This window comes from Aptenodytes patagonicus, chromosome 15 (assembly GCF_965638725.1).
Source record: "Aptenodytes patagonicus chromosome 15, bAptPat1.pri.cur, whole genome shotgun sequence".
NCBI lineage: Eukaryota > Metazoa > Chordata > Aves > Sphenisciformes > Spheniscidae > Aptenodytes > Aptenodytes patagonicus.
The window spans coordinates 11,815,821-11,836,192 of NC_134963.1; the positions used below are offsets into that span (position 1 = coordinate 11,815,821).

General features: G+C 45.2%; 1 protein-coding gene across 1 annotated transcript in view; it reads right to left on the reverse strand.

Annotated features, from left to right (window-relative positions):
- The window catches only part of ADORA2A (adenosine A2a receptor), a 30,647-nt gene extending 16,816 nt beyond the window's left edge, over nucleotides 1-13,831 (reverse strand). The window contains exon 1 of the mRNA XM_076352907.1: nucleotides 13,784-13,831. The gene's annotated coding sequence lies outside the window, so the exon portion shown is untranslated. The remainder of the gene's footprint in view (nucleotides 1-13,783) is intronic.
- Nucleotides 13,832-20,372: the final 6,541 nt, after the last annotated feature.

Here is a 20,372-nt window from a genome sequence, read left to right on the forward strand (position 1 = left end):
GCGTGTGTGCCCGTCAGATGTACCACACACGGCTGTGCCTGAAGGCTCTGAAGTGGGGGCAAGCTCCCTGTCCCTTAGCATCACGGCAGCAGAGACGGCAACAGGGTAATACTCTGGCAATGGAGGGGGGAGCATACGTGTCCCCACTTCCTAACATGCTCACATATTTCCATGCAGGTCAAGCTCATGACCAAACTCCAGTGTCAGGACAAGTTTACAAAAATTTAACAAATTACGGTGACACACTTGGGCCAAAACTACTGCTATGTAAAATAAAACCGCCATAAACACCCCCACAAGCTACTCTGAGATGAAGTCAAAAGAACTGAAGATACTGCTTTTTGAAAGGAGCCAGCCTGAGAACTGGTCACGTTAATCCTGATGCCGAGAGGATTTACTTAAAGTCCTGCTATGTTGCTCTTGCACCTCATGTTCATACCACATACACCTCAGTGAAGAGGATCAAAGTGAAATTACTGGGGTATTCTTCCCCATTTCAGAGCTTCCTTTAGTAGGATTATGAATCCATATTAATCCCAGATGCATTTTGTTTAACCTGACTCTTTCAATGGCTCATCTCAAACGCATTTTCCAACAGGACATGGAGGAAAGTAACAAACCTACGCTGCGGGCGTCCCCCCCACTAATCGTTAAACACAAGACAAAGCTGGAATTACCTACAGCTCTGCACATATCCTGAAAAAGCACAATGCTGGAATCTGAAGTTTAATGACCACATCACATACTGTTTTCTGACACAACAGAGCTTTTAACCTTCTACTTCAACTGTTTGTTTCATGGTCTGATGTTAACTTCAAATTTTTTATCTTTGAATTTGTTTGGTCCCTTGTTTCCCATCCCCCTTCACAAACAGTGGCCTCAATCGTCAACCCAATCACTAGCCATTTATTCCAAAGCAATCTGTGAGATGTTATGTCCAGAAGAGGACAACATGTCCTTCCACCCCTCTCTGCTCCCAGATGGGCTGGAAAACACTTAGAGAGTTCTGCAAAGCCAGCACATCTCAGAAGAGAAATGACGGGAGCTGAGCAGGTGTCCCAGCCATGACAAAACAACATTTTGTGTCTGCTTCAGCGCTGGTGCTTCTGCGGTAGCCACAGACATTAGAAAAATCAATTATTAGCCACACAACCCCAGCACATCAGAGGCCTCACCTGCTGCTTACACAAGGTGCCACAACCTGGGAGGTTCCCCTGTTCGACCCGAACTCACCCATCTCACCTCATTCATCTCTCGCAGTGTCAGCCTGCTACAGCTTTCACCCAACATGATAACAAGACTTTAATTGTAGCAGTATTTGCAACTTGCTTTAAAACAAGAACAGACCCAGTCTTTCTGCTTATATGGCTAGAAATTTACTGCACAGGGACAAAATGAAAGACAGACCACCTACAGAAGAAGACATATATCCAGAGGCAAAGCAAAATTTATTATAGAATCATTTACTTCATGCAAGACCCAAAGGTTCACCAACCAGGTCTGACAAGACAAAATTAATTAACAACCTGCTTTACTCACTGGGGAAGTGTATATTTAACATTGCAGGCCCTTGAGGGATCAATATTGCAAGCTTCTTGAAGCTTAAGAAAAATAACCTGTATGACACAACCTGCTGGACAGCTACAATTAGTATTTCTTCTTAAGCCCGTGTTTTATTTTGTTAATTGGATTAATTCTTTCTTGATACCCTGGGCTATGTTCCGGCCTTTTCCCATTATTAAATAAACCTTTCTTGCCACTCACAAATCTATAAAGCTGTTGCTCTGTTCGTTTTTAGTGACTTGGAACACTCTGTTCTCTCTCATATTTCAGCCCCAATGAAAAACTGCTCCTTGAAAATTCAATGAAGCATCTGAACAGCACGTTCCCATGAAGCAATTCACCACCGGAGCCTAAGCAAGCTTTTGTTTGGCATCTCCAGTTGGCTTTGGACTAAGGTGTTGCCCCTTCTCTCTCCTGGGTGCCAAAAGCATCGAGGTGAGTCCTTGGCCACTATTTGGTTCAAATCACCCACCTCAAACAAGCTCATTTCCTGCTCTCAGCCTCTTCAGGACGAGTTCAGGCATCCCAGTTTTGGATGCCCATGCTCTGTCACACTGGCACAGAGAAGACGCGCTCTCTCCTCCACGTGCCAGGCTGACATATATGACAATGTCTGTGACACTTCAATTTGACAGCTTCTCTCAGACGTTAGCAAAATCTCCAGGGGATCAGCAGCCCTCAGGGCACCCAAGACAGTCTATGGGCACGTAAGTGACAGGCTGCAGCTTCCCCGAGCTCCAGAGAGGATTGGTTTTTCCTTGTCTGCTTCAGGATAGGATAAGCAAGGCAGCAGGCAGCTCATGAAGCCATAGGGGAGTCTTCATCAAGGCTCATTCCTCAGATCACAATCTAGCATCTCCTTTTGACAACATGACCTTTCCCAGGTACCAGCCACGTACAGACTACCTAACTCCCTTAGGAAAAACCCTTGAATTCACACATGGCTGTAAGCAGAAAATTGGTGCTGCTAAATCATTTGTTTCCTACTTTCCAAAGCCTGGAGGGGGAGATGCTTGTCAGTTTTTATCCTCTCTTTGAAATCCCTTCAGCTCAAAGAGAATGTCCCTATCTTTTAAATCAAAATCTCTAAGAAATCTTGTCTCTCCCCATTTCTTTAGAGTATCAAGTCACAATAAACAAGGCAATGTGCTCACAGGCAGTACACAAATTCGCAAAACAACTCAGGCTGTAAAACATAATGAAAACAGCTGTCCTTTCGAGGAGAATGATAGGGAAGGCAGCAGTAGCACTTTTCCGCATTGCTCAGTGGTTTCCTTTCTGAAGTTTGATATTTTATGAATACCTCATGTAGAGCGGCTTCCCCATGCCCCTGACTGCTCACACGAAGCCGGTGTGCTTGGAGCTGCCAGAGAGCAGCCTCACTCCTGCCTCCTACCGAAGGATGAAGAGATGTGGCTGGGTGGGGCAGGAAGGAGAGGAGGAAGGAGGCATCACCCATCTAACTAGGACATACTTTTTCTGGTTCCCCTATTTGCTTTATTATTGGCTGCTGGCTAAATGATCTTTTAGGTCATCTGCTTACAGTAATAGGAGGAAATTAAATATTAATAATAGACTATTTCCCTCTAGACTGCTCTTTGTTAACAAAGGATACAAGTGAAACAAAGCAGGCAAAACTATCAGCACACCATGCTCTTGATTTTCAGGTACCTGGAGCACCTGCAGTTTCCCTCAGCCTTCCCTGGGGTTACAGATGCCCGGTGTCCTGCACACCTGCCTCTGTGGACACCCATACAAGTGCAGAACATGGTGATGTCTGGAAATCCTTGTTCTATCAAGGGGCTCCACATGGCAGTTTGACCCTTCCAGAGGATTGTTTCAGTCTTTATCCAAAACATCATCTGAGCCACTGATGTTCTGACTGCAAAAAATGCAGGGCCAAGGATCTTTTGAAGCACAGAGCTTGTCTCTATTTGGGGAGTGAAGACTTCCTCCAGCGTAAACCCTACAGTGGGGTAACAAGGTTTCTGGATTGGCTTTGCAAATTCTCCAGAAATACTGAGTAAAATGACAGCTTTAGCTTTGCTAAACTCGGTCTAATCCCTTCTTACAGGAAAGCAGTAGCCCTCCAGGACTTAAAACCTTCACTCCATGTACTTGTGAAAGGCAAAAGAAATGGCTTTTCAGAGATCTGTACTGCCCCTGATCTTTGCCTGTCAGTTCAGAAATGAGGAAGAGGGACAACATTTCTGCTTTACATTTCCATCTCTGCTGCAATCCGGGCCAAAAAAGGAGGCTATACTCACAGCAAGAACAAGTATGGTGAATCTGGGTATAAAGTCTTTATCGACTAGGGCATTACTAGAGACACCGATACTGCTGCAGCAGTGACAGCAACAAACAACATCATAAAATCATACCCTTCAAGCCTGTCCCGTGTCTCTCTTCTCCTCCTGTTTACACCCCATCTAAAAATCACAAAAACACCCAAAAAGTGAAACCCCACTGGACAACAAGCAAAGGTCGTAACACAGATGGGCTGGCTAATAGGAACGGCTAATGCAAAACCAATATTTCAGCCTTGCCTCCTGCCCTCCAAGGGCTAGAAGTGGATTAATTTTTATTGCAGTAGCGGAAGAGAAGACTAGAACAGAAGACATTTGACCATTTTTTTTTTTCCTAAGTGGATGTTATAAATGTTTAAAAGCAAGAAAAAAAACCTCACAGTAATTATTCCCATTCTAATGGTCACAAAAAGCCAGGGAGGGCAAAACTAAGTAAGGCTGAATGACCAGCAGTTAAATAAGCCAGATCAAACAAACAAACAAAAAGGAAAAGGTTCCCCTGTGCTCACTAGGGTAAAGTCTCACAGGGCAGCAGGCAACATGATATAGTGCCAAAAGGCAAAGATACAGGTTTTATTTTCAAGCAAACAATTTGTATCCAGGATTGATGATGTTGATTTACCTACAGTGGCATTTCCAAAAATAAAAAATAGAGCATTTGGATAAACTTTCATAAGACAGACATTTAGAAAAGCATAATTAAAACCATGTACCACAGCCAGAAACAAGTTACTACTGCCAATATCATCCACAATGTCTCTGAGGATCCAGTTTTCCTTTCCTGTGTGAGGGAAGAACTCAAACGCAAACTTTGCCTCCCCACAGCCCTACTAAAGCCAGCTGTGTTCATACACAAGGAGCATTTCCTTCAAGAACAAAACAAGAGAAATGAGGAAACAGGATATCAAGAAGAGGTGACCCACTGAGGAATACAGGCAAGGAAGGAATTTGCTCTGAAAATATTTATCATATTGTTAATGCATCCATTCTGGTATATTTTAAAATAATGGAGTAGACTTCTCTCCAGATGTGACTTCACCTCTCTTTTCTATATGAAGTTTCCAGACAGGCAGTTGAGAATTGGGTACATCTGTTCATTTTCCCGTGTTTTTGTCCAGTTGTTCCCAGACCCTATTCACCTTCTCTAACTACAGGTCTGCTCTCCACCAGGCCTTGCAAGCCCTGCTCCCTCTCCTCCGAGCACCATCCTTCTGCCAGTTGTAAGAAGTGTTTGACTAAGCTCTGCCAGTGAAACAAAAACTCACTCAACTCCAGTGCAGGGAGTGCTGTGGCACCAGATCAACCAACATCCTATCATCTCCTGTGTTAGAAGGAATAGAACTCTTTCCATCTCTCTCCGTGTAACTTAAAATGATTCCCCAGCTGTCCTTCTCTATGCTGATGAAGGCACTGTACAATTTGAACAGAGATGAGCAAATTCTACCTGCCTCTGAGCCAAAGCAAAGCTGTCTCACTGCATTAGCTCATCTGTGGCTCATACACTGACCCCTCTGAGCAAAGGTTATTATTGAGAACTCACCATGAAGCTCCCATTACCACCCAAGTGGTTTGACTCATATCCACCCACAGTATGAAAAGCAGTCAAGCCTCCATTGGGTTGTTAACACTGCTCATCACATCCTTCCTCCCCAACTTGCTCCCTTCTCTTATCAATTTAAGCAGTGACACAGCAGCAGCACTGAGCCCAAGCTCCACAGAGCCTTCCCTCTGACATGGCAGCAGAGCCCGTCCGAACACCCTCAGAGCTCCCCCATCCTCTGCCCCTGCACGGCCCACCTCACTGACTGCCGTTTGCTCTATATGGGCTGTTCACTGCTGGCTCAATCTCGGGGATCGAGCACGTGCTCCCTGTGCCTTGCAATACCGGCTGATTTTCGGCCAACACAAGAAACCCTATTTCCTCCCATGCCCCAGGGTGTGTCCTGGCCCCTTGCACCCCCAGGCTGTACACCAGTATGTTTTACCCAACTCATTTCACCTCAGGTTGTCAATCAGCTACCAGTGAAAAAGCATTTAGACAGAGTGACAATGCTGGTGGGGTGTGCTCATCCCCAAAGTGGGCAAAAGCCACAACAATTTTTCTGCCTCCTTGGTTTGTTTCCAGCAACTTTCCCTCTTCCATTTTTGAAGGTGCTTACTCTGACTCACTAATGCTTATTTGCTCTGTCACACCTCACCATCCCGTTAGTGCTTCTGTCTCAGTCTCAAAGCTATTTAAGACATTTTTAGGACTCTGCCACCCTCTGTGGATAAGGAAGAGTTGATGCTCTGATGATCTCTCAAGGCCACGTGCCCTTACTTTGTCCCTCCCTCTTCTCTTTGCTGTGACTTGCACCATACTTTTGTCACTCTTGCAAAGTGACTTGCATTTTCACTATCACAGCCAGCCAGGCCAATACAAGCCTTTCTAGAGGTACTCAAGGCAACTTCCCCCCCCCCCCAAGTCCTTGATTATAATCTGATTTATTAAGAACTCTCCAGTGTCACTGTCCTTACTGGTCCCAAAGTCTTAGTGTTTAGCTGGTGCTCTGAGGACTCTAACGAAGTCCTTCCTTCATTTCCTAAGTCCTCGTGCTGTGGTAAAAGCACATCCGCTTACAAGTAACAGCCTGATACCGCTGCCCGCTTCCTCCTCTGACTGCTCGGGCCAGAGACGCTGATGTTCTGGGGTAGAGAGAGCATGAAACTGCTGGCGAAAATAACATTTCTTGTCATCGGTTTCTCTCCTTCTACATCAAACCATTGCAGCGGAGAACCAGTAGCCATTCATAAATGACTTTAGAAAACATTTTACCAGACTCGCTAGCTGTTTATGAGTTAGTGTGCTTGTCTAGAGGAAGCAGAAAGGCAAGGAGAGCAGCAGCAAGTACCCCGCTACAATAGAGACACCTCTACCACGCTTGGGAAGCGGCCCTTTTCTCCTGTGAAAACTTAAGATATTTTACAGTTTCTGCAAAATAAGAGATCATAAAAAGCTCCAGCTGTAAAGAAACCTGCAATCATTTCTCAAATGCATGACAACCACGATCCTCACACCTTGCTGAACAAGGATAAACCAAAAAAGACTCCGAAGGCAAATTCCTTAGGGACTGTGGCATTTGACTGCAAATACAAAAGATGTTAGTCAAGCAGAGATAGATCCCAGGGAGGCGCCCAGAACAGACACCCCCAAGACTTTAGGAAGGTTTCTCCCAAGTGGACTGTGTCCATCTCTTGCTGGCTGTAATCACACAGCTAGGCTGTACTGTGGCTACATGGAGGAAAAGGAAGATTTCCCTTTAGGAATGGGGTAGGAAAGACAACAAAAACTGTCAGTGAATCATCCTTCCACTCTTCAGCCCATGAATACAGCTTCTTACCTTTCTATATCCTGCAAGAGCGGACACCATACTGTTGTACCAGAGAAAAAGAAACACGTAACTACATCGAATCCGCCAGAATCCTCTATGTCTACGCATGTTATAACCCTAAATGAATCTTAGTGGTCAAGCACAGTCTGGATCAACATTTAGCAAAACACAGGATGACATAAAGCAAAAGATTAACGTGTTTTAGGTTTGACAAAGTTAGGTGCCTCAGTTTTAACACGTCCAGCTAAAGGTGTCTGATTTCTGGGAGGGAAGCACTTTTTGGAATCAGGGTATTTTAAGGAATCCCTGACTAGGTAGTCATTAGCACAGGTCATTTTTTGCCAAAAATCCAGGCTGCAGAACATTTAAGAAACTTTTAAAAAGTCAGCGTGCTTCCCCTCACATGCTCCAGGAACTGTAATGGTGCTGGTGCCAGCCCAAGTCAGTCTGATGTTATTTTCCATCATCCCATTGAACCTGGGCACTGATCTGTGGATCAGACGTATGTGGAAACTGCAATTATTCAAATAAATTTCAATCACGTGCCTCTCTTCTGAAGATTATATTAAAAAGCCACATACCTCTTAGCTGTCTTTTATCCCGGGAAATGTTTCCTATGGAAAATCCCAGTCTGTGCCCAAGTATATGGATCTCATACTGATACCAAAGTTGTTATCACTACAGAATATGATATTTAACAGCCTACTTCCCTTAACTCCTTAACCTCAACAACTGATTCATAGCAGGATCTGATGATCTTATTCTGGGGAAACCTCAATAACCAAAATGATAGGTCAGTTTGCAGAGGACTTTCCCAGTACAAGAAGGGGGATGTGGGTAACAGGCCAACATTACAGAACAGGCAAAGACAGCAGAAACACTTATGCTCCTCTAGTAAGAAAAAAAAAGGGGAGGGAAAAAGGGGAGATAAGAAGCGAGAGGAGAACACAATAGTCTAAACCCAAAACAAAATAGCTCCAAAGAAGCAAAACCAGGAGAAAAATGGCAGAGACTCTGAGGTCTGAATGCTAATTGAGGAAAGAAACTTCTAACAGGGAAAATAGTGCAAACCTCACCACTCCCAAAGGGACACATTAAAAGAGCAGAATGAGACCAAATTACACTTGTCTCTGTCGAACAGCATTACTCACTCAAACGCATGAGGGACTCTGTCCAGGGAGACAGGCAGACATGACCCCCAGCTGACGCTGGCTTGGGTTCAGCCGAGCTTCGAATGGCTCCACCAGTGAACAATCCCTCTCCTGCCCTCCTTGAAGAGCTGCTGAACAAGGAGCCACAACTGTCCCAGTGAGCGTCGCCTGGGATAAACACAGGGGACAGGGAGACAGAGAACGCTGTATCTCAGCTAGCCGGCAGATAAAACGGCCCCAATCTGCAAGTACCAGAGGCCTCCTGAGAATGCCTGAGTGCCTTCCACCCTGGATTTGAGTGCAATCACAAATGCTAATCAACATACAGACAGGAGCCCAGCATGTCATTCGTCACGTCTCCAAAGGTTCAGGAAAACCCCCCTTTCCTCTCCTTGTATCAGAGGGACAGGAAGATTCCCTCATCCTCTGTATGCCTTTCCCTCCCCCTGTCCCTGGCTCAAACCATCCCTGCAAGAAGTTTCGCTCCCCGCTAACTTCTCCATTGTCTCAGATGCATTGTTTGCAAATATTCCCTAAAAATGCTATGTAAAGTGTTCTTTATTCCTGTTTCAGATCTTTCCACATCCTTATGTAACACCTGGACTTTATCTTGTTACCTGTCAAATAGTGATAAACCTACTGCATGCAACTCCTGACTTATCCTCTAAGATAAATACGATCTGTCTTGTAGCTGTCATTTCTTTTCAAAGTGCCTGCCTTCAACTGCTGCATTTGTAGTTGTAACAAATTACTTATTTTATTTGGGCTTGAAATGTGTAACTTTTACAAAAAATAAAAATCAAAAAACCATCAGCAAGAGCCCTGAAACACACATAAAATTTCAAGTGTGGCCTTCCTGACACTAGATTTACTGCTGCTTTGTGGGCAAGGAGACTCCAGTACTCCTGCTTTAGCGTGTCTTCTACAATGGCATTTGCATATACTTTACACAAGATACCTGGTAGCATAAAATTCCATGTAATTTTTGTTTTTAACAATCAACCAACAGGCCCAATGATGAAAAGCATCCTTTCTCCAGAACACGTCATAAACTAAACTGATAAGGTTGGAGTTAGTTGCTTAAATATAAGTGAATAGTGAGGTCTAAAGTGCTCTAAGCTATCACCTGAGCCTCTGCTGTCACTTTAGAAATGCACGCGCCTCCCTTAGGTCCTACCCTATTCTCTGCCAGCCCCATCGGGATGTCTCACACAGCACTAGATGTCTGTTTATAGCACCCATATCAAGCCCCAGGCGTCCTGAACAGGAAGGGACAAAGCCTGCACTCAAACACATACCGCAGCACTGTTAACAATTTGCCTAACAGCAGTGATCACCCTGAACACGTAATTTTTACAGAAGCCATCTTGTTGCATTTGACTTTTCTCTGAACTCTCCTGAGCACTTAGTGGCTCAACAGCTCTTTTCATATCCTCATTGCTGTGTGTTTATGCAAACAACTTGATCCTAACTTTGCAATTACATCACCATACGGAGCTGTATCGCAGCCTACCTACCCCATCCCTCCCATGCTACTGCAGATCTCCAGCACAAGGTAGCCAGGTTTTGTATGGTTTGCTCCTTACAGAACTCAGGTTGAGGAGTAAAAAACATCACATCTTTATTCCCTCACATTTACCAAATACCTGCATTTGCTGAAGAACTTCTAAATACTCTTTGCTGATCCTCTGTGGGTTGCCCACTGTGATCAGGATGAGGAATGAGTTACAGAAAAGGAGGTTTAAGCTGGACATCAGGGTGTTTCCTGCACGCCAGGAAAGTAAGGAGTCTCCACTGCAGGTCTTTAGGAGCAGGATGGAGAAATAGCTGTCAGGAATGGCAAAAGAATAGCTGATCCTGCCTTTGGGCAGAGGCATGGATTAGATGACCTCGAAGTACCTCCTGAGGCTATTTTTCATAATTCAGAGCTCTATGTGCCATCTGTCCATTCTGATCTAGAAAGATTTACTTCAGGAAAAAAAAAGTGCAATACAACCAATAATTATTCCTGACATAGATGCAACCTTTGTGAGGGGAGAGGCATCTTCTGGTTCTATAGAGGAAACTGAAGCCTTCAGAGGTTAAACCACCTTCTGTGGATCTGCCCAGATCCTCTTGCCTTCCCAAGGCAGAATGCTGCCAGTTCTTTACTCCTAACAGACCAACCCTCAATGTTCAGCTACACGAGCATCTCATTAAGTAGACAACTTTCTCTGCCTTTTTAAAATGAGCAGAGAGGCAAGGAACTGGTGCCGTCATGTTCAAGTAGCTTTGCCAAGGCTGTTCAGGTGCACTGATGCAAAACCTGAAGGCGATCCATGAGGCAACCAAGCCTTCTGGTCCTAAATACCAGACCCCGATGAAAGGGAGTAACTCTCCATTGACTTGTGAGAATCCTCCCTGATTCCTTGACACACAGCTCAAGATGTCTTGGTTTTTAGATTAGAGTCCAACAAAAAAGAAGGCTTTAATAGCCCGTCTCCATTTTCAGGTGGAAAGCACGCAATGAAGAAGGACCTAGAGAGTTATTCACCATCCAGGTCAGATGGAGAGAATGAACAAGAAGAGCTGAAATCTGTTCAAGCCGAAGACAAGGACAAACTTTGCAGGACACCAAGAGAGATGCTGAATACAGCCTTTGGATGGAAAACACCTCACAGCTGTGCAGAACTCTTAGCGAGAGCTCAGCCACACTATGCCTTGTCCCATCTCACATGTAAAAACGTGTGCGGAAATGTCAAGCCAAAGCAAAGAGCTGAAGCATAGTGAAAAGAAGTGTTTTGGTGGAAAATGTGTGAAACCTTAAACATCCTGTATAGACGAGAAATCATACAGCCATCAGTCACCCAGGCAGAAAGGAAGTGGTAAAGGGGGAGGTTTTCCCTCCACACCAGATGGAAAAGCTGCCAGGCTCAAGACTGAAGGGGATGTACTCGGCCAGCCAGCCCAGACCCTTCAGAGAAACACAACTGAAAGGAAGAGTGAAGATTCAAAACAGCCCCTCCAAACCTCCTGCTGGACTGAGCTTTTCCCAGTAGTTCTTAAGAGGGCTTAACCACATGGCTCTACATCAAATCCATTCTTGAAGATTAAACAAAAAAGATGAATAGCTTTCAAAAGTTGATTACATCCAAACGCAATAGTGCCAGCAGCCCTTATGGAAACATCCTATTAAAATATCAGCAAAAATAGAAATGCAAACACAGGAGACCTGGCAGGAGGCTTTTCAGCTCAGATCTTTAGTGCCTTTTGCACCCACTGACAGAAGGACAGAGGCTAAAAACATCATTACTGGGCTGACATCTCCTGACCTGGCACAGGGTGATGCTGATTCTATTTTTTATGTATAAAAATACATATGGAAAGAGAGACAGATTATGTACATGTGCAAATTACAAACTTATCACCCGAACAGCATTAAAAAGGAGACCTGCTTGCCTTTTGTTTTTTTTCCGCACCCTGGAATAGGCCATTTTTATTTTATATACACACATACATGTTTGCAGTTTGTACCCACGTGTTTTTTCTACAAATTCAGAGGCTCATAGCCTTCCTGGTTAATTCAGAATTTAATCCATTTGCCACATTAGACAGGATTTCATTTTCATAGTATTTTTGTGATATGTGATTACATTTATATTGACTTTTTTATTGAGATTTGAAATAAGGTATTTCTTCCACAGATCTAATTCAATTGAATAATTTCTCACATCCCCATTGGTCACTTTATCTAATCTTTTTGTACTTCACTTGGGCAGTATGCTCTGGGGGGGGTCTCTCTAACAGCAGGAGCTGGCCATGCTTTCTCTCTGTTAGAGTTTCGCTCGTGCAGAAGAATGAATTTATCAATTACTACAACTCTTGAGTTACACAGGTCTGAGACTTATGAGCCTGATAAGAAATGTGAAAACAAATATATCCAAAGATCAAGTTATCTAATAGCTGACCATCTGCTTTGGAAAATAATTTTAAGTAGTTACGGCAATTCTATTAACTGCTATTTACTATGTGAGTCATGTTGTTCTCTTTAAGTTAACCCCTCCTGTCTCCTCTGTGGGCCCTCTGCCCAAGGCAGTTTTAAAGAGGGTGCTCAACCAACTTTAATACTTTCAAGCCGTAGCAAAGCCTGCAATACCTTTGCACTCGAAACTTGCCCTAAGCTCATACTGCACCAGGACATAAAAGAGCATTAAAGCAACTGCGGTGCTCTTGGGTGACTCTTGGACCACGCAAACAACCATGCAGAAAAATCTCCTCCCAGGAGCATCCCCTTTGAGGGCACCACACACCAGCACATACACATCAGGAACGCATCTGCTGCTCAATGTGCTCTTCCAGGATGGGCTGCCTGCACTTCCATGAGGGCAGGTCACGCCGGCAGGGCCACGGCGCCCTGTCTGCCAGGGCAGAAAGCCTTCTCACGCATCCTCCCAACAGCTCTGGCGACAACCGGCACCTTGCAGCCTCTTCCCCTTTCCTTCATCTGCCCTCTCCCCTCAGCACAGAGATACCAGGCCCCTCCGTAACTGGCAGCTCCACTAACATACTCGCTGGGTACCAAGGCTTAGAGAGCTCCCAGGCACAGCAGAAGGGACACCGCAGAAAAACTGTTTCAGTCGCTTGACACAGATGAGGCAGGGTCGGGGCTTTCGGGGGCAAGGAATGGGATAAGATTGCACACAGGTTTAATGCCATCTATTCAGTCCCTGCCCTTTTTCCCTTAGCGTGATTGCAAAGTGCATGGAAATCTCCTTTGTAAAACACTACGGAGAAGTTTACAGGATGCAGGGTGCTCCTGTGGAATCACTATTTTATGATTAAGCACAAGCACAAATATCAGCTGAAGGCCTAGAAGGAGGGCTGGGTGCAGGGGACAAAGTCCAGCACTTGATGTTTGAAGGAAGATCCATAGAGCAAACATCTCGGAGTGTGGGGGTGTGTCAGGGGACTGACAGTTGGGAATCAGAACGGTGTGAAGAGCACCGGCTCTGCGGTGGAAAAACCATCCGAGCCGGGGCAGGGGAAAGCGGTAGCAAAGAAAAATCGCACCCGTCTTGGGGCAGGGGGTTAGGCAGCACCGAGAGAGCAGCGGGCGGCCACGTTCAAAACTCGCGGGAGAGGCAGGAGAGGGACCGGGGCCGTCGCGAACACCGCGAAGGACGCGAGGGAAGTTGAGCTGCCCACAGCGGTTCCCAGAACCGGCGACCGCCGGGCTCGGGATGCACCAGCGGGGCGCTGGGGCCGCCCGCACCGCCCGGGCGGGAGGAGGCAGCAGGGCGAGAGCCGCAGCCCGCCCCGGCCGGGAGGTCCCGCTCCGCCCCGAGAGCTGCACACCGGGCACCCGCCGCCCCTCACCGTAGAGCCCAGCCGCGGCGACGTCGGCATCACCCACCTGCCCTCGGGGCGCCGCTCCGCTCCGCACCGCTCCGCTCCGGCCGCGCCTCCGCCGCCGCGCCCGGGAGGCGTGTGGCGGTGGCGGTGCCGGCCCGCCGGGCGCTGCCCCGCTCCCGCCCCGCGGCGCCCTCCGCCGCAGGACGCGGGCGGCCCGGCGGCGCGGAGCCGGCGGTAGCGGCTCCCCCTGGAGGGCGGCGCGGGCGGCGCGGGGCGGGAGCGGCGGCGGGGACGGCCCCGGCCCCTGCCCCTGCCCCCGCGGGAAGGAGGCGGCGAGCCCCGCCGGGTCCCGCGGCCGCGGGAGCAGCTCCCCGAGGTCGCGCGAGTGGCGGCGGAGCCGGTGCCCGGAGCCGGGCGCCCGGCAGCCCCGCGGCTTTACCTGCCGGCCGGCACACGGGCTGCGGGCGGGCGCCGGGGGGCTCCGCACCGACAAGGACAGCCCGGAGCAGCATCTCGCAAGGCGGCTGAAGGAGAGACTGCCGCTTACTTCAAGAAGGCCAGCTCTGGTCTTGAGGGACCTGCGAGTGACAGGAGCGGGCTTTTACTGTGCTTGATCTGCATGCAATGAAAGTAGGAAAGGGAAAGAGGGCTTTCTCCATACGTTGTTTTAAGCATCTACTTCTTTCCAGGCTTCTTACCAGTGAGTTTAAGCTGGTAAGTAGATGCTCACCAGTGGGAACCCACCCAGTGAGTTTACGCCTACAGCTATACCAAGTGGCACAGTACAGTGCTGTGCGGAGATACCCTGAAAGACTGCAGAAGCAGAGAGAAGCTTACAGTTTCTTCTCTTCTCTGCTTAGCTGTCGTTACTACCACCAGAAAGGAAACCCTGTGCATTACTACTCCTGAACACTCCCAGAGTAAAGATATTAAATATTTTACAGAAGTTTCACGTGTCCCCACTGAGTCGGTCGTTGTGGATCCCACCAGTGCACACACATGCATTTCCTGCCCAAGTCAGGCCCGCGGTGGCGTGCCCCTTGGGGCTGTGCATGTCCCCAGCCATCTCCTGTTCCTCTGCAGGAACAGTCTTGGGGAACAGCCATGACTCATCTCACAGCAATTTTGAAGCGGGGAGAGAGCCTCTCAAGAATTTGAACCCGCTGCTCTTTGTGGATATCGTCTAAGTTTTTTTATTTCTATTTTTCAACTTTACATCTTAGCAAGTAATTCATCTACACGTTCCTATTGGTTGGACATTACAAACAGGAAAAACCACCAGCGTGACTCTACACTTCCCACCAACCCCATGGCAGACCCCAGCCCGTGAAAAACCGATTCATTTCGACGACAGCCAGCCCAGGCCCCTCTCCGCAGAGGATGGACGCTTGTGCCATGCAACAAGTTTTTATTTCAGGATTCCCAAACCCAGAGATGCTTTGCTCACGTCGCATCTGCCAGAAGCGTATGCACATTACTTTGACCGACAGGCAACTGGCTTACCCAGCCTTCTCTGGCAGCAAGTGCTTGAACGATGCTTTAAGTTCTTTTGGTGTATCAAGACAGTAGGAAAAAAGTAGCAGAACTGGCACCAGCCACTTCAACACCAACCTCAACACCTACAAGCATCTAAGCATTAAAAATTTACCACTGGCAGCAGCATCTGGCACCTGTGCTGTCCTCCCCTCCACTCTTACCCCAGATGGGAAGGCAGGCTGGTACACGGGCTGCCTCAGCCACGCAGCTATGGATTACAGAGCGGAGTGGAGACCAGAGCGCTGCTCCAAACTCAATGGGAATCCTGCAGGGAGAAAAAAAAGAAGTCATTTTTCCCAGGAAGTTACAGAAAAGGCTGGAGTAATCTACCACACAGTAACACGTAATGATTTTAAGGACCACATATATTGACTAGCCAAGTCAAGAGAAAAAGCAAAAATGGGAGACTAAGAAATTTAGAAGCCTCATCAAAACATGCTGCAATATTGATAAATTTAGAAACGCCGCCTGCCTACATGAAGTTTGCCAGAGCTTTTAGAAAAATGCTGACACTAGAATTGGGCACTGTTCATGTAATGGTCTCACTTTTGCCCTGTACAAGAGGTAGTGTTTTCCCACTCCTAGTTGATACTCCATGATATTTTATGCTATGCAATTGTAATTGAACTAGAGGGGCAAGTGTCATGCTGTAGCAATTAGCTGTCTGCCAGGATCTGCTGCGTCTGTTCAGCGTTGCTTCTTTCCAGGGTAGCGTTTCCTGTATTGTAGAGGTTGCCTCTCATCTTTGGCCCAGATCCTCAAAGACATCCAAATGACTCTCTCACACTGAAATAAATGAAAGCTGGGAATCAAAATACTTTCAAGGAGCACGGATGCAGTTTCTAAATATGATTTTGTTCCTGAATACATTAAAACCAAAGTTGTTGCAGTCAGCTCCCTTTATTAAGCTCCCTTTATTCAGCTGTCAGGCTGGCTTCTTCCAACAGTCCCATCCTCAACACACCACCTTACAAGTTTCCTGAGCCACAGATGTTAATCAACATATCTTTGAAGGACCCCAGAAATGCTTCATTGGATGTTTCTTTTCTCAGTTATAACTCTTCCTTGATTTTTGCAGCTAATCAGTTTTAAGATTATTTGATGTGGACTATGTTGATTTTCTTTTAAATCAGCAAGTCATAGAAGATCCAAAGCAAATGTCCAAGTGCTCTCACAGGGCTGGCTGATAATGGCACCCTGACAAACTTCTAATGTTTCTTAGAAATTACTTTTTTTCCACAAAAGCATTCTGATACCACTACCAAAAACACCAAAACACTGGTTCCTTCCCTCACCGGCCATTCCAGTTTGCATGGCGTATCAGGTCCCCATTGTCACCTACTGATTTTCTCTGTGCAGTTGGGAATTCTGCAGTGTTTCAAGATGTTAAAAATCAGTATTAACACCTCCCAGAGCAACTGAGACAATTCCTCTATTACTTTTGCATGTTCATTTCACACTTCTGTGCAAGTAAATGTGTTTATAATGAGCAGCTGCTGGTTTTTGTCCTGTCTAGCAGTTGGATAGGATAGCTCTCATTACTACAGTAAGATCTGAATAGATCTGTTGCCTTACTTTTGAATTGAGAAATTGTTTTTCTATTATTTTTATGCTATTGTCCCTGTCAAGTATCAGAACTGCACTGTTCTTCAGATCATATTTCTTCTTGTGCACATTCAATGATGTGCATTGTCCTTACCTGTAGATATTTCTACTTATGCCCTGCTGGCTCAGGCTGTAAGCTGAAAGAAGTCCAGTACTGCAAGGAAAGAAATGAAGTTATCTCATTCTCCTGTGTAGAGCCCAGAAGGGCTTTTTCATTCCTGAAAAGCAGAGTTGCAGTAACATACTGTACACTATCTCCTAACTGAACAAGCCAAACTCCTGAATTTTGGGCAGCCGAAAGGCAGTGACAGGAGACTATTTGTACTTCTCAGACTCAGCAACTGAGCTGAAGTAGTAAATTCTAGAAAGACTGTGTAGAATAAGCCTTGAAATGCTTCATTCAAAAAGATGAGAACAAAATAAAGAAAAACTTCACACTTGAGACCTATCATGAAAATCACCCTTCTCTTTCCTGATACTGCATGAGCGACAGACTGCTTGGGCACATCAGTGATGCCACTGTAAACACAAAACAGACTCACTTATAAGACTATAATCAAAACCAGCCTGCCACCCTGGTAAGTAGCGAGTTAGCAGGAAAATCATACCTATATATTGAGGCTTCCGTGTGAACGACTGAAAATGATCATCAGTTTGTCTAGAACAGAATCTGGAAGAATTAGTGGGTTTTTTAAATAGAAAAAATATTTCTGTCTTTAAGAAAGAAATTACTCTTTACCAGTTTTGGAACTCTTCCCTGTCATGAAATTTTTCTTTCTAACCAGACTGAATCATAGACTCATAGAATCATTGAGGTTGGAAAAGACCTCTAAGATCATCGAGTCCAACCGTCGACCCAACACCACCAGGCCCACTAAACCATGTCCCTCAGTGCCTCATCTACTCGTCTTTTAAATACCTCCAGGGATGGGGACTCCACCACTTCCCTGGGCAGCCTGGTCCAATGTTTAACCATTCTTTCAGTAAAGAAATTTTTCCTTACATCCAATCTAAACCTCCCCTGGCGCAACTTGAGGCCATTATCATCTGATATATGCAAAGTTACGTTTAAGGGATGCATATTTTGCAAAGAAGCATCAAACAGAATATTGCATTAGCACACGTATGCAATGTTGTTAAACAAGATATTTACTTAAAAGGATGTGTTCTCACTTGTACGTAATCCCATTCCCACAAATACTGCCTGAATCTCCTCAAAGCAGTGAAAGGCACTTGTGTTAGTTTAAGAGAAGGGATGGAGGCAGGGTTACTTGAGGTCCTTTGAAAACACTAGCAAATCCTTCAACATTAAAGATAGATATATATAAAAATAAAAATCCGTGTGTGTGTGTGTATATGCAATTATTTCTCTCACATTGTTCAACATTAAATATTTGTTAGCAATTTTAAAATCAACACTGAAAAAAAAAAGCAGCTAGATTTTCTGAAGACAGAGTCCTTTAACAAAGTTACACATGCAAAATTTTTGCTGGAAATGCCCCATCGCTAACAACTTAACGAAGGACACTCCTCTGTGTCAAAGACCGAAGCCTTCTCACAAAACTGTTCAATCCCAGCATAGGAGTTCAACTTTTACCTAGGCTTGAGGAAAACAAGCTAAAGTCAAGGTAAGATTTGTGCTCACAGAGAAATGCAAACCCATATCCACAACTCTCTTTAAATCCTGCCATTTGCGCTTAGGCCAGGAACAAAGGATTTTCAGTAGTTTCATGTCAAGATTTGGACTAGTCTCTGTAAAAGGCACTGCCCAAACAGACTGTGGCTTCATTTCTCTAAATGCTATTCAGCATGACAGACTATGAGATGGAGTTCAATCTAAATTTAAGCACTCTTTGTAGACTATTAATAGAAGAAAAACTGGTAGCATGAATCATCATGTGGGAGCTGCAGAGCAACAGCTATTTATTTTCTATAAGAGTAATATATGGAAGTTACCTTTATACAATAAATGAACTGTTGGAGTTGCAAGGCCCAGAAGAAGTCAGATGATTGTTCTTCACTTACACTATTCTCATTTTATTCTAAGGAGCAATGAGAGGGCAACCCTTATTTAACTTGACAAAATCCACATTGTGTGTAACCACGTTCTGTCACAACATAAATTGGAGACAAAAAGTAGCAACTGACCCTGCTCCCCACCACTCCCTGCTAGCGAATAGCGTGTGCTGGAAATGTTGATGCAAACTGATGGAACTTCATAGGTTTATAAAGATAAGTTAGTGTTTTAGCATCCTGTTCCAATGCCTGTGTAACGTTTGTACCTCTGGCCAAGAGGAAGACTACGGCATGCCTTCCCTTTACGTTTCTTCTCTGCTGGGACAATAGTCCAGCTGTATTATTGTCAGACCAGCCATTTTGGGGAAAGATTTTTCGGAAGGACTGAACACCTAACAGCTCCTGAACTGCAAAACTGCTGATGCTCAGCACCCCTCAGGATCATACCCTCCAATGTTGTGATTTTCTTTTTCAAGAGAGAGCACTGGTTATGCGCACCGCAGGCTTTACCCTAGGCTTTTCTCCATTGCAGTTGACGGTCTCTGAATATGGCCCCACAGAGACACACAGTGTTAACTCAACACGCTGGCATTTCAGTGCTCTGTGGGATATTTATTTTTGAAAAATATGATATTGTCAACAGCTCAGTAAAGTTGTCTCCAGACTGTTATGTCTCCTTCTCAAGTTTCCTTCATTTTTAAGAGCTTAACTTTTAGGCTTCTGGCGTGAGGAAAGAGCCTAAAATGGTTTAAGAAGAGGAAGCATAAACAAGGGAGCGAGCTATGCACAGCACTGGAGAGAAGCACAAATATTTCCTCACACTATATAATCAATGCAAATGTCTAGCAGTAAAAAGACCATGATAAGACAATACTGTGTTCAACTCTATTTCTGTAACGAGATTAAGGAGGTTCCAAAGAACTGGAAATCCTGAAGGGCAAAGAACATCTAAAGAAAAGTCAACATCATATTTTTCAAACAGGGCATTTCATATACAGAAATTCAGTTCTACAAACAGAGTTCAGTTAAACCATGGTGACGCAGAGGGAAGTGGCAGACATAGACTAGTAAAAACTTTAACTTGGATTAGGATTGATGGCATCAGTCCCTTACCTACTTTTCTTTTTAGAATTCATAGACAAATTTTTTTCTAAACAAAGACGCATGGGAGACGTTTCAAAGCAACTTTTCTAACAGAAGCAAAGCTAATAAAAAACATATAATTAGACATAAATGATCTTCTAATCTTGAGCTGCCAGGAACAGGGACACTACTTAGCTAACTTCTCCATTCAAGGTGTTGGGTTGCAGCATCAAGCAGTAATTCATACGGAACGTATTGGAGCTTTCCACAATACCATCACTACTTTTAGGGCAATTAAAAGAATTCTGTACCTCACTCAACCTTTAGTATTGAGGACAAAAAATAAAACATACCAGTTTAAGAATCGAGGAGAACACAAATGCTGGGCCCAAGGAAAGAGAGTGCTGAAA